We start from the raw sequence: 13208 nt of genomic DNA on the forward strand, positions 1-13208 counted from the left end.
GAGCATTCTTCTGATGAGGAAGCTACTCTCAGTGCAGATGAAGGGCCTGTGTTAGAGGAGGACATTGATGTGCCAAGAGTGCAGCAGCCTGGAGTTGAAGGGTTTCCCATTAGAAGACCTGACACCTGGATTGCCCCAAACATGGATCAGCCACAGTTACCTGCATTTACTGGTCTCCCAGGGTATAGAGTTAATACGGAAAACTTTTTGCCTGTCCGTTTCTTTCACTTGTTTATGGACGATGTATTTTTGGAAGAGATTGTGGAGCAGACAAATGTGTATTTAGAGCAATATTTGCGGGACAATGCTGCCAGACTTAAGCCTCAGTCTAGAGCTACTCAGTGGGTTCCCACATATCTGGAAGAGATGAAAAGGTTTTTAGGTTTGACTTTTTTGATGGGGTTGATCAGGAAGCCGTCACTGGCTTCCTATTGGTCTACTAGTCCCTTGATGGCAACCGCTATATTTCCTGCAACTATGACACGTAATTGGTATTTGCTTCTTCTTCATATGCTGCATTTTGTAGGCAATGATTTAGCCTTCGCACGAGATCACCCTGATTGTGACCGTCTTTTTAAGATTAGGCCTGTCCTTGATCATTTTGTGGATCGGTTTTCAGAGGTCTATGTTCCAGGCAAAGAGATAAGTGTGGACGAGTCTTTGGTCCTTTTCAAGGGGCGTTTAGTTTTTAAGCAGTACATTCCTAGTAAGAGGGCAAGGTATGGGATTAAATTGTATCTGCTGTCAGAAAGCAGTACAGGATATGTGTATAATTTCCGGGTCTACACTGGGAGGGATTCCAGTATTGACCCTCCTGGTTGTCCGCCCACTTTTGGAGTTAGCGAAAAAATTGTGTGGGAACTTGCTAGACGGCTGTTTAACAAAGGTCACCATTTGTACGTAGATAATTTCTACACTGGAGTGCAGTTCTTCAAGGAGTTGTTTAGAGTGGACACTGTTGCTTGTGGCACAATCCGTTCTAACCGGAAAGGCTATCCAAGGGAGCTTGTCTGTAAGAAACTTGTGAGGGGACAGTGCAGTGCCTTGCGGAATAATGAGCTGCTAGCTATGACATTTTCAGACAGGAGGGATGTGTACATGCTATCGACCATCCATGATGAGAGTACTTCCCCTGTGGCTGTTTGGGGTCAGGTTGCGGAAGTGCGCAAACCTGCGTGCATTTTGGACTACAATAGGCACATGGGTGGTGTTGATAGAGTAGATCAGAGGTTGGAACCTTACACTGCTCTTCGTAAGTCTTATGTGTGGTATAAAAAGTTGGCCCTACATTTATTTAATTTGGCAACTTTTAATGCCTTTATTGTATACAAGGATTGTTCACCTGAGTCAAGGATGACATTTGTTAAATTTCAGGAGTCGGTGATAGAAAGCCTTATTGTGGTGGAACCGTCAAGAGTTCCTAGAGTAGAAGTGGTGGAGGATGTGGCTAGATTGAAAGATCGGCACTTTCCAGATCACATTCCTCCCACTCCCAAAAAAGACTTGCCCACAAAGAAATGTAGAGTATGTGCCCGGAGATTAATCCGGAGGGAGAGCCGGATGTACTGCCCCGAATGCCCTTCAAAGCCTGGGCTGTGTGTGCCATAGCTGTTATAGAAGTTACCATACCAAAAAGAAAATCTGGGAAATACCGTGAGCGTAAGCTGTCTGTTTTATATTTTCATATGTTTCACGGTTGGCATCTCTGTCATGTATTTAGTTAGAGCCTTTGTGTTTGTAGTTTTGTGCTTATTTTATAATTAGTGGTTTCTTTGTTGTTTATAAACAAAAAAAGTGATGGCGGTGTGCGTGGGGTGGCGCTTGGCTGGCGCTGTGAGCGGGTGGCGCTTGGCTGGCGGTGTGCGTGGGGTGGCGCTTGGAAGGCGGTGTGCGTGGGGTGGCGCTTGGCTGACGGTGTGCTTGGGGTGGCGCTTGGAAGGCGGTGTGCTTGGGGTGGGGCTTGGCTGGCGGTGTGCTTGGGGTGGCGCTTGGCTGGCGGTGTGTTTGGGGTGGCGCTTGGCTGGCGGTGTGCTTGGGGTGGCGCTTGGCTGGCGGTGTGCTTGGGGTGGCGCTTGGCTGGCGGTGCCAGCCATACGCCAGTCCACACTCCCATCATCTGGTGTGATTCTTGTATCAGGCATGTGGGCGTGTGTAAGTGATGGGCCCTTGAGTGGCGCGGTCTGTCGATGTGAGTGTTGTAATGTGCTGGGCCCGTGGCTGGCGGTGTGAATGGTCTTGTGCGTGTCATGTATGAAAGGTGTGTGAATGGTCTGTAAAGCGGTTGGTGCCTTGTCGCGGCTTTACAGCTCACGAGCTGTGAGTCATTGGTTCAGTTGTTTGCCTTTCAGTTATTAACTGTGCATTTCATTTTTGTGAAATCTCTTGTTAATAAAATTTGATCCACTGAACCATCACTCACCCTCGTGCCAAATCCAAACAGTATGTGTGGTAAAAATGACAAAACCTGCTCCGCTGTAATCAGGCGTCGCAGCACACCTGTGACACGCTAGGTGCCTCGGGTGGGACCCCGATGATGAAGCATGCCACCAACTTGGTTGGTGGGTGAGGGGTCTTCTTCACATAACCTAAGTGTGTTTCTTTTCACAATTTTAGTGTTTGGCACATCACGGACGTATGTGCACACATCAAAATAATATCTTACAAAAATACCTGTGTTTGGGGGGGAGGGCCCACCTATGTTTTTGGTCCTGGGTGCGGCCTTCATCTAGGGAAACCTACAAAACCCAGACATTTTTTAAAACTAGACACCCCAAGGAGTCCAGGGAGGTGTGGCTTGTGTGGCTCCCCTAACATTTTCTTACCCAGACTCCTCTGTAAACCTCAAAATTTGCATAAAAAAGCATATTTTCCTGACTTTTCTTAGTAGGATCACTGCTCCAGCACAAAATTCCTACTCCCCAGTTTTCCCCTCAGTCTCCCAAGTAAAATGACACCTCACTTATGTGGGTCCCCAAAGCAGAGTCCGTCTAAAGATGTATAAAAGAATATGCCCTTATAAACTCGCTGTGCTATCACCTCTCTCTCTTCAAGTTTTGGGCCTTATTCTGTTGCAGGCACCTGGCCCACCCACACAAGTGAGGTATCATTTTTATCGGGAGACTTGGGGGAACGCTGGGTGGAAGGAAATTTGTGGCTCCTCTCAGATTCCAGAACTTTCTGTCACCGAAATGAGAGGAAAGGGTGTTTTTTTAGCCAGATTTTGAGGTTTGCAAAGGATTCTGGGTAACAGAACCTGGTCAGAGCCCCACAAGTCACCCCATCTTGGATTCCCCTAGGTCTCTAGTTTAAAAAAATGCACAGGGTTGGTGGGTTTCCCTAGGTGCCGGCTGAGCTACAGGCCAAAATCCACAGGTAGGCACTGTTTTCTTTAAAAAAATGGGATCAAATCAAATCAAATCAAATCATTAACATTTATAAAGCGCGCTACTCACCTGTGCGGATCTCAAGGTGCTAGGGGAAGGGGTTACTGCTGCTCGAATAGCCAGGTCTTGAGGAGTCTCCGGAATGCGGAGTGGTCCTGGGTGGTCCTGAGGATGGTGGGGAGGGTGTTCCAAGTCTTGGATGCCAGGTAGGAGAAGGACCTCCCACCCGCCGTGGAGCGGCGAATGCGAGGGACGGCGGCGAGAGCGAGGCTGGTGGAGCGGAGAAGACGGGTGGGAGCGTAGAAGCTGAGGCGGCTGTTGAGGTATTCTGGTCCCTTGTTGTGGAGGGCTTTGTGTGCGTGGGTGAGGAGTCGGAAGGTGATCCTTTTGCTGACGGGAAGCCAGTGCAGGTGTCTCAGGTGGGCGGAGATGTGGCTGTTGCGGGGTATGTTGAGGATGAGGCAGGCGGAGGCGTTTTGACTTCGTTGCAGACGTTTCTGGAGTTTTGCGGTGGTCCCAGCGTAAAGGGTGTTGCCGTAGTCCAGGTGGCTCGTGACGAGGGCGTGGGTCACGGTCTTTCTGGTGTCGGCGGGGATCCAGCGGAAGATCTTCCGGAGCATGCGGAGGGTGAGGAAGCAGGAGGAGGATACGGCGTTGACTTGTTTGGTCATGGTGAGAAGTGGGTCCAAGATGAAGCCGAGGTTGCGTGCGTGGTCTGAGGGGGTCGGTGCGGAGCCAAGGGCCGTGGGCCACCAGGAGTCGTCCCAGGCGGTCGGGGTGTTACAGAGGATGAGGAACTCCGTTTTGTCTGAGTTAAGTTTCAGACGGCTGAGTCTCATCCAATCTGCGACATCCTTCATTCCATCTTGCAGGTTGGTCTTTGCACTGGCGGGGTCCTTGGTGAGGGAGAGTATCAGTTGAGTGTCGTCGGCGTAGGAGGTGATGATGATGCTGTGTTTGCGTCCGATGTCGGCGAGGGGGCTCATGTAGACATTGAAGGATGTCGGGCTGAGCGAGGAGCCTTGTGGGATGCCACAGATGATCTCGGTGGGGTCTGAGCGAAAAGGTGGGAGGTAGACTCTTTGAGAGCGGTTGGAGAGGAAGGAGGCAATCCAGTCAAGGGCCTGGCCTTGGATCCCGGTGGAGCGGAGGCGAGTTATTAGGGTGCGGTGACAGACGGTGTCTAAGGCAGCCGAGAGGTCGAGGAGGATGAGGGCGACTGTTTCACCGTTGTCCATCAGGGTTCTGATGTCGTCTGTGACTGAGAGGAGGGCGGTTTCAGTGCTGTGGTTGGCTCGGAATCCGGATTGAGAGGGGTCAAGAAGGTTGTTGTCTTCAAGGAAGTTGGTAAGCTGCTTGTTGACGGTCTTCTCTATGACTTTGGCAGGGAAGGGGAGGAGCGAGATGGGGCGGAAGTTCTTCAGGTCGCTTGGGTCAGCCGTAGGTTTCTTCAGTAGGGTGTTGACTTCAGCGTGTTTCCAGCTTTCGGGAAGGTAGCAGACGAAAACGAGGAGTTGATGATGGTCTGGAGGTGCGGGGCGATGATGTCGTCGGCTTTATTGAAGATGAAGTGTGGGCAGGGGTTCGAGGGGGCACCGGAATGGATTGAGTTCATGGTGGTTTTGGTCTCTTCTGTGTTGATGTGGGTCCAGGCGTTGAGGGTGATGGCTGGGGGTGTGGGATCAGTGGTGGTCGGGTGGGTCTGGTGTCCGAAGCTGTCGTGTAGGTCGGTAATCTTACGATGGAAGGAGGTGGCGAGGGAGTTGCACAGGTCTTGTGAGGACGTGATGGCGTTGGCGTTGGGGTTGGAGAGCTCTTTTACGATGTTGAAGAGTTCTCTGCTGTTGTGGCTGTTTTTGTCCAGTCTGTCTGTGAAGAAATTTATTTTGGCTGCGCGGATCAGGTGGTGGTGTTCGCGGGTAGCGTTCTTGAGGGCAGTCATGTTGTCTGCGGTGTGGTCCTTACGCCAGGCTTTCTCGAGGGCGCGACAGGTTTACTTTGATTCCTTAAGGGTGTCAGAGAACCAGAGAGGTTTTTTGGTGTTGGACTGTCTTGGAAGGCGTCTGAGGGGAGCGAGGTTGTCTGCGCAGTTGGTGATCCAGTTCGTGAGGCTGAGGGCTGCGTCGTTGGGGTCGGCGGAGAAGGTGGGTTGGTTGTCGATGAGCGTGGAGAAAAGCTGTTCTTCGGGGATTTTGTTCCACTGTCGACGAGGGATTAGTTGAGTGCGGAGGTGGCGAGTCTCACGTCGGAAGGTGAAGTGGACACAACTGTGGTCGGTCCAGTGTAGCGCGGAGGCGTGGCTGAAGGAAACGTGTTTGCTGGTGGAGAAGATGGGGTCGAGCGTGTGTCTGCCGATGTGGGTGGGGGTGTTCACCAGTTGCTTGAGGCCGAAGTTGGCGAGGTTGGCGAGCAGGGCGGTGGTGTTGGGGTCGTTGTTCTGTTCCAGATGGAAGTTGAGGTCGCCGAGGAGGATGTAGTCTGGCGAGGCGAGGGCGTGCGGGGAGATGAAGTCGGTGATGGAGTCGCTGAACAGGGCGCGGGGTCCGGGGGGCGGTAGATGAGGGTTCCTCTGAGGGTGGTCCTGGGGTCTGTGCGGATCTGGAAGTGCAGGTGCTCGGCGGCGAGGGGGGTGTCTTCGGTGGAGGTGGTGACGCTGATGGAGTCTTTGAAGACGATGGCGATTCCTCCTCCTACTTGGTTGGTGCAGTCTTTCCTGGAAATTTTGTAGCCTTCGGGGATGGCTATGGCGATGTCGGGGGCAGAAGAGGCGTTCTTCCAGGTCTCAGTGATGAAGGCGACGTCTGGTGCGGAGGAGTCCAGGAGGTCCCAGAGTTCAACGGCGTGCTTGTGGACGGATCGAGCGTTGATCAGGATGCATTTGAGGTGGTTGATGGCGCGTGGGCTGGTGATCGTAGTTGTTTCGTGGTGGAAGGTAAGTTTGCAGGAGTGACATGCAAAGCGTCCGTGGGTACGTTTCGGGTTAGCTTGGAAGCAGGTGCTGGAGCGCCCTGGGTTGAGGGCGTGGAGGGTGATGGGGCCGTAGCGGTGCAACGGGGTTTGGGAGTGCTGAGGGCCAGGGGTCGTGGCACTGGGCACGGGCCAGGCGCGGATGGGCGCAGACGGGCTTGCCTTTGGCGCGCCTTTTGCGCGCCAGCGGTGCGGTCGCGTAGCGGCTGCCATAAGGGGGGGGGAGGGGTCATCTGGGGGCGGGGGACGGGAGTGGGGCGACGAATGGGAGCTGGGGGGGCGGGCGTGCAGGAGGTGGCGGCTGGAAAGCAGAGGGAGGGGGGACAGGTAGAGGGGAGAAAAGATGGGGGAGGGTGGGTAAGGGTGGCAGGGAGTTTAGGAAGAAAGTTAGGAGGAAAGTTAGGAAGATAGGGGAGGGGGGTTATAGAGGTGGAGGTGGGAGAGGGTGAGAGATAGAAGATAGGGGGTTACAGAGATGGAGGTGAGTGAGGGTGAGAGATAGAGTGAAAGGATAGGAAGATGGGGGGGTTGCATAGGAGGTGGCGAGTGAGGGGGAAAGATAGAGAGATAGGTAGATTGGGGCGTTACAGAGGGGGTGGCGAGTGAGGGAGGTCAGAGAGACGAGACAGGAGCAGGAGGGCAGGCGCGGGAAGAACCAAGAAGCAGGTAAAGGAAGAAGAGAAGCAGAAGAGGGAAGAGCAGAAGACAGAAGATCACAGAAGGTAAAGAAGAAGAGGAGCCGAAGATCAGAAGACAGAAGAACACAGAAGAAGGTAAAGAGGAAGAGGAGCGGAAGAGCAGAAGACAGAAGAACACAGAAGAAGGTAAAGAAGAAGAGGAGACGAAGATCAGAAGACAGAAGAACACAGAAGAAGGTAAAGAGGAAGAGGAGCGGAAGAGCAGAAGACAGAAGAATACAGAAGAAGGTAAAGAAGAAGAGGAGCGGAAGAGCAGAAGAGAGAAGAACACAGAAGAAGGTAAAGAAGAAGAGGAGCGACGAGCAGCAGAGGGAAGGGACAAGAAGAGGGACAGAGAAGAAGAAAGCACACGCAGGTCGCGGTGCAAAGGAGAGGGAGAGAAGCACACAGAAGAAGAACACAGATGAAGACAGAAGACGGGGAGCAGGAAAGAAAGAAGAGTACAGAGAAGACTACAGAAGAAGAGCACAGAGGAAGAACAGAGATGAAGAAAAGAAGCAGGAGAGGAGGTGAGTAGCGCAGGGCAGGGCGAGGGGCTGTGCGGTGGGGGGGGTACTTACTGTGAATTCGCTGGGCTTGCTAGGAGGTCTCAGGAGCCTGGGCTGGTGGAGCTGCAGCGGCAGGGGGAGCGACCTACCCTTGGGTCGTATGTAGGTTGGGATGTGTCCACGTTGCGCTTTGGGGCATTTCCTGTCGCGGGCGCTAGGCCTACCCACACAAGTGAGGTATCATTTTTATCGGGAGACTTGGGGGAACGCTGGGTGGAAGACAATTTGTGGCTCCTCTTAGATTCCAGAACTGTCTGCCACAGAAATGTGAGGAACATGTGTTTTTTAAGCCAAATTTTGAGGTTTGCAAAGGATGTTGGGTAACAGAACCTGGTTCGAGCCCCACAAGTCACCCCATCTTGGATTCCCCTAGGTCTCTAGTTTTCAAAAATGCACAGGTTTGGTAGGTTTCCCTAGGTGCCGGCTGATCTAGAGACCAAAATCTACAGGTAGGCACTTCGCAAAAAACACCTCTGTTTTCTTTCAAAAAATTTGATGTCTCCACGTTGCGCTTTGGGGCATTTCCTGTTGCGGGCGCTAGGCCTACCCACACAAGTGAGGTATCATTTTTATCGGGAGACTTGGGTGAACGCTGGGTAAAAGGATATTTGTGGCTCCTCTCAGATTCCAGAACTTTCTGCCACAGAAATGTGAGGAACATGTGTTTTTTTAGCCAAATTTTGAGGTTTGCAAAGGATTCTGGGTAACAGAACCTGGTCAGAGCCCCACAAGTCACCCCATTTTGGATTCCCCTAGGTCTCTAGTTTTCAGAAATGCACGGGTTTGGTAGGTTTCCCTAGGTGCCGGCTGAGCTAGAGGCCAAAATCTACAGGTAGGCACTTTGCAAAAAACACCTCTGTTTTCTTTCAAAAAATTGGATGTGTCCACGTTGCGCTTTGGGGCATTTCCTGTCGCGGGCGCTAGGCCTACCCACACAAGTGAGATATCATTTTTATCGGGAGACTTGGGGAGTGCTGGGTGGAAGGAAATTTGTGGCTTCTCTCAGATTCCAGTCATTTCTGCCACAGAAATGTGAGGAACATGTGTTTTTGTAGCCAAATTTTGAGGTTTGCAAAGGATTCTGGGTAACAGAACCTGGTCCGAGCCCCACAAGTCACTCCATCTTGCATTCCCCTAGGTCTCTAATTTTCAAAACTGCACAGGTTTGGTAGGTTTCCCTAGGTGCCGGCTGAGCTAGAGGCCAAAATCTACAGGTAGGCACTTTGCAAAAAACACCTCTGTATTCTTTCAAAAAATTGGATGTGTCCATGTTGCGCTTTGGGGTGTTTCCTGTCGCGGGCGCTAGGCCTACCCACACAAGTGAGGTATCATTTTTATCAGGAGACTTGGGGGAACGCTGGGTGGAAGAAACTTTATGGCTCCTCTCAGATTCCAGAACTTTCTGCCACAGAAATGTGAGGAACATGTGTTTTTTTAGCCAAATTTTGAGGTTTGCAAAGGATTCTGGGTAACAGAACCTGGTCAGAGCCCCACAAGTCACCCCATCTTGGATGCCCCTAGTTCTCTAGTTTTCAGAAATGCACAAGTTTGGTAGGTTTCCCTAGGTGCCAGCTGAGCTAGAGGCCAAAATCTACAGGTAGGCACTTTGCAAAAAACACCTCTGTTTTCTTTCAAAAAATTGGATGTGTCCACGTTGCGCTTTGGGGCGTTTCCTGTCGCGGGCACTAGGCCTACCCACACAAGTGAGGTATCATTTTTATCGGGAGACTTGGGGGAACGCTGGGTGGAAGAAACTTTGTGGCTCCTCTCCGATTCCAGAACTTTCTGCCACAGAAATGTGAGGAACATGTGTTTTTTTAGCCAAATTTTGAGGTTTGCAAAGGATTCTGGGTAACAGAACCTGGTCAGAGCCCCACAAGTCACCCCATCTTGGATGCCCCTAGGTCTCTAGTTTTCAGAAATGCACAGGTTTGGTAGGTTTCCCTAGGTGCCGGCTGGGATAGAGGCCAAAATCTACAGGTAGGCACTTTGCAAAAAACACCTCTGTTTTCTTTCAAAAAATTGGATGTGTCCACGTTGCGCTTTGGGGCATTTCCTGTCGCGGGCGCTAGGCCTACCCACACAAGTGAGGTATCATTTTTATCGGGAGACTTGGGGAGTGCTGGGTGGAAGGAAATTTGTGGCTTCTCTCAGATTCCAGAACTTTCTGCCACAGAAATGTGAGGAACATGTGTTTTTTTAGCCAAATTTTGAGGTTTGCAAAGGATTCTGGGTAACAGAACCTGGTCAGAGCCCCACAAGTCACCCCATCTTGGATGCCCCTAGTTCTCTAGTTTTCAGAAATGCACAAGTTTGGTAGGTTTCCCTAGGTGCCAGCTGAGCTAGAGGCCAAAATATACAGGTAGGCACTTTGCAAAAACACCTCTGTTTTCTTTCAAAAAATTGGATGTGTCCACGTTGCGCTTTGGGGCGTTTCCTGTCGCGGGCACTAGGCCTACCCACACAAGTGAGGTATCATTTTTATCGGGAGACTTGGGGGAACGCTGGGTGGAAGAAACTTTGTGGCTCCTCTCCGATTCCAGAACTTTCTGCCACAGAAATGTGAGGAACATGTGTTTTCTTAGCCAAATTTTGAGGTTTGCAAAGGATTCTGGGTAACAGAACCTGGTCAGAGCCCCACAAGTCACCCCATCTTGGATTCCCCTAGGTCTCTAGTTTTCAGAAATGCACAGGTTTGGTAGCTTTCCCTAGGTGCCGGCTGAGATAGAGGCCAAAATCTACAGGTAGGCACTTTGCAAAAAACACCTCTGTTTTCTTTCAAAAAATTGGATGTGTCCACTTTGCGCTTTGGGGCATTTCCTGTCACGGGCGCTAGGCCTACCCACACAAGTGAGGTATCATTTTTATCGGGAGACTTGGGGGAACGCTGGGTGGAAGGTAATTTGTGGCTCCTCTCCGATTCCAGAACTTTCTGCCACAGAAATGTGAGGAACATGTGTTTTTTTAGCCAAATTTTGAGGTTTGCAAAGGATTCTGGGTAACAGAACCTGGTCAGAGCCCCACAAGTCACCCCAACTTGGATGCCCCTAGGTCTCTAGTTTTCAGAAATGCACAGGTTTGGTAGGTTTCCCTAGGTGCCGGCTGAGCTAGAGGCCAAAATCTACAGGTAGGCACTTTGCAAAAAACACCTCTGTATTCTTTCAAAAAATTGGATGTGTCCATGTTGCGCTTTGGGGTGTTTCCTGTCGCGGGCGCTAGGCCTACCCACACAAGTGAGGTATCATTTTTATCAGGAGACTTGGGGGAACGCTGGGTGGAAGAAACTTTGTGGCTCCTCTCCGATTCCAGAACTTTCTGCCACAGAAATGTGAGGAACATGTGTTTTTTTAGCCAAATTTTGAGGTTTGCAAATGATTCTGGGTAACAGAACCTGGTCAGAGCCCCACAAGTCACCCCATCTTGGATTCCCCTAGGTCTCTAGTTTTCAGAAATGCACAGGTTTGGTAGGTTTCCCTAGGTGCCGGCTGAGATAGAGGCCAAAATCTACAGGTAGGCACTTTGCAAAAAACACCTCTGTTTTCTTTAAAAAAATTGGATGTGTCCACGTTGCGCTTTGGGGCATTTCCTGTCGCGGGCGCTAGGCCTACCCACACAAGTGAGGTATCATTTTTATCGGGAGACTTGGGGGAACGCTGGGTGGAAGGAAATTTGTGGCTGCTCTCAGATTCCAGTCCTTTCTGCCACAGAAATGTGAGGAACATGTGTTTTTTTAGCCAAATTTTGAGATTTGCAAAGGATTCTGGGTAACAGAACCTGGTCAGAGCCCCACAAGTCACCCCATCTTGGATTCCCCTAGGTCTCTAGTTTTCAGAAATGCACAGGTTTGGTAGGTTTCCCTAGGTGCCAGCTGAGCTAGAGGCCAAAATCTACAGGTAGGCACTTTGCAAAAAACACCTCTGTTTTCTTTCAAAAATTGGGATGTGTCCAAGTTGCGTTTTGGGGCGTTTCCTGTCGCGGGCGCTAGGCCTACCCACACAAGTGAGGTATCATTTTTATCAGGAGACTTGTGGGAACATAGATTTGCAAAACAAGTGTTATTGCCCCCTGTCTTTCTCTACATTTGTTCCTTCCAAATATAGGAGAGTGTGTAAAAAAGACATCTATTTGAGAAATGCCCTGTAATTCACATGCTAGTATGGTCACCCCGGAATTCAGAGATGTGCAAATAACCACTGCTGCTCAACACCTTATCTTGTGCCCTTTTTGGAAATACAAAGGTTTTCTTGATAGCAATTTTTTACTCTTTATATTTCAGCAAATTAATTGCTGTATACCCGGTATAGAATGAAAACGCACTGCAGGGTGCAGCTCATTTATTGGCTCTGGGTTCCTCGGGTTCTTGGTGAACCTACAAGCCCTATATATCCCCGCAACCAGAGGAGTCCAGCAGACGTAACGGTATATTGCTTTCGATAATCTGACATTGCAGGGAAAAGTTACAGAGTAAAATGTAGAGAAAAATGTATGTTTTTTTCACCTCAATTTCAATATTTTTCTTTTTCAGTTGTTATTTTCTGTAGGAAACCCTTGTAGGATCTACACAAATGACCCCTTGCTGAATTCAGAAATTTGTCTACTTTTCAGAAATGTTTAGGTTTCTGGGATCCAGCATTGTTTTCATGCCCATTTCTGTCACTGACTGGAAGGAGGCTGAAAGCACAAAACAGTGCAAAAATGGGGTATGTCCCAGTAAAATGCCAAAATTGTGTTGAAAAATTGGGTTTTCTGATTCAAGTCTGCCTGTTCCTGAAAGCTGGGAAGCTGCTGAGTTTATCACCGTAAACCCCTTGTTGATGCCATTTTCAGGGGAAAAACCACAAGCCTTCTTCTGCAGCCACTTTTTCCAATTTTTTTGCAGAAAACGAAATTTTCACTGTATTTTGACTAATTTCTTGGCCTCCTTCAGGTTAACCCACAAAGTCTGGGTACCTGTAGAATCCCTAGGATGTTGGAAAAAAAGGACGCAAATTTGGCTTGGTTAGCTTATGTGGACAAAAAGTTATGAGGGCCCACGCGCAAACTGCCCCAAATAGGAAAAAAAAAGGCCTGGCACAGGAGGGGGAAAAGGCCTGGCAGCGAAGGGGTTAATTGGGGGTGCTGCTTGCTGTGTGAAGAGGTGAACTTTCAGCGGCTTGCGCTGATTCTCCAGGAAACCAGCATGGTTCTAGTGCTAGTGTGCCCATTTGCCGTCACAAAGAGCCCAAAAGCTCGCCTTCAGGAACCAAGAGTTAAAGCTTTATTAGTCCTGGATTGAAAAATGTGTCTGAAAATATGGATCTTATGTGAGAAGTGAGTAGGCTGTTCTTAAAGTAGTGCACATCACCTCATAGACGTACTAGCCTGAGAAGGCAGGTTTTAGAATGTTACAAAACTGACCATAAATCGCTTGGCCAAGCCATTCAAGAGAGGGCCTGAAATAAGAAAAGCACAGAGTTATACCTTAAATGCTTCTGTGCTGATTGACCTTGAAGCATAGATGTTAATTCACCAGAATTCCTGGGTTAATGCAAGTGACATCACACTTTTTTTTATCTCCCTCCCCAGTGACATTACAGGAAGTGAGGTCACACTACTTTTGACGTAGATGACAT

This window comes from Pleurodeles waltl, chromosome 3_2 (assembly GCF_031143425.1).
Source record: "Pleurodeles waltl isolate 20211129_DDA chromosome 3_2, aPleWal1.hap1.20221129, whole genome shotgun sequence".
Taxonomy (NCBI): Eukaryota; Metazoa; Chordata; class Amphibia; order Caudata; family Salamandridae; genus Pleurodeles; species Pleurodeles waltl.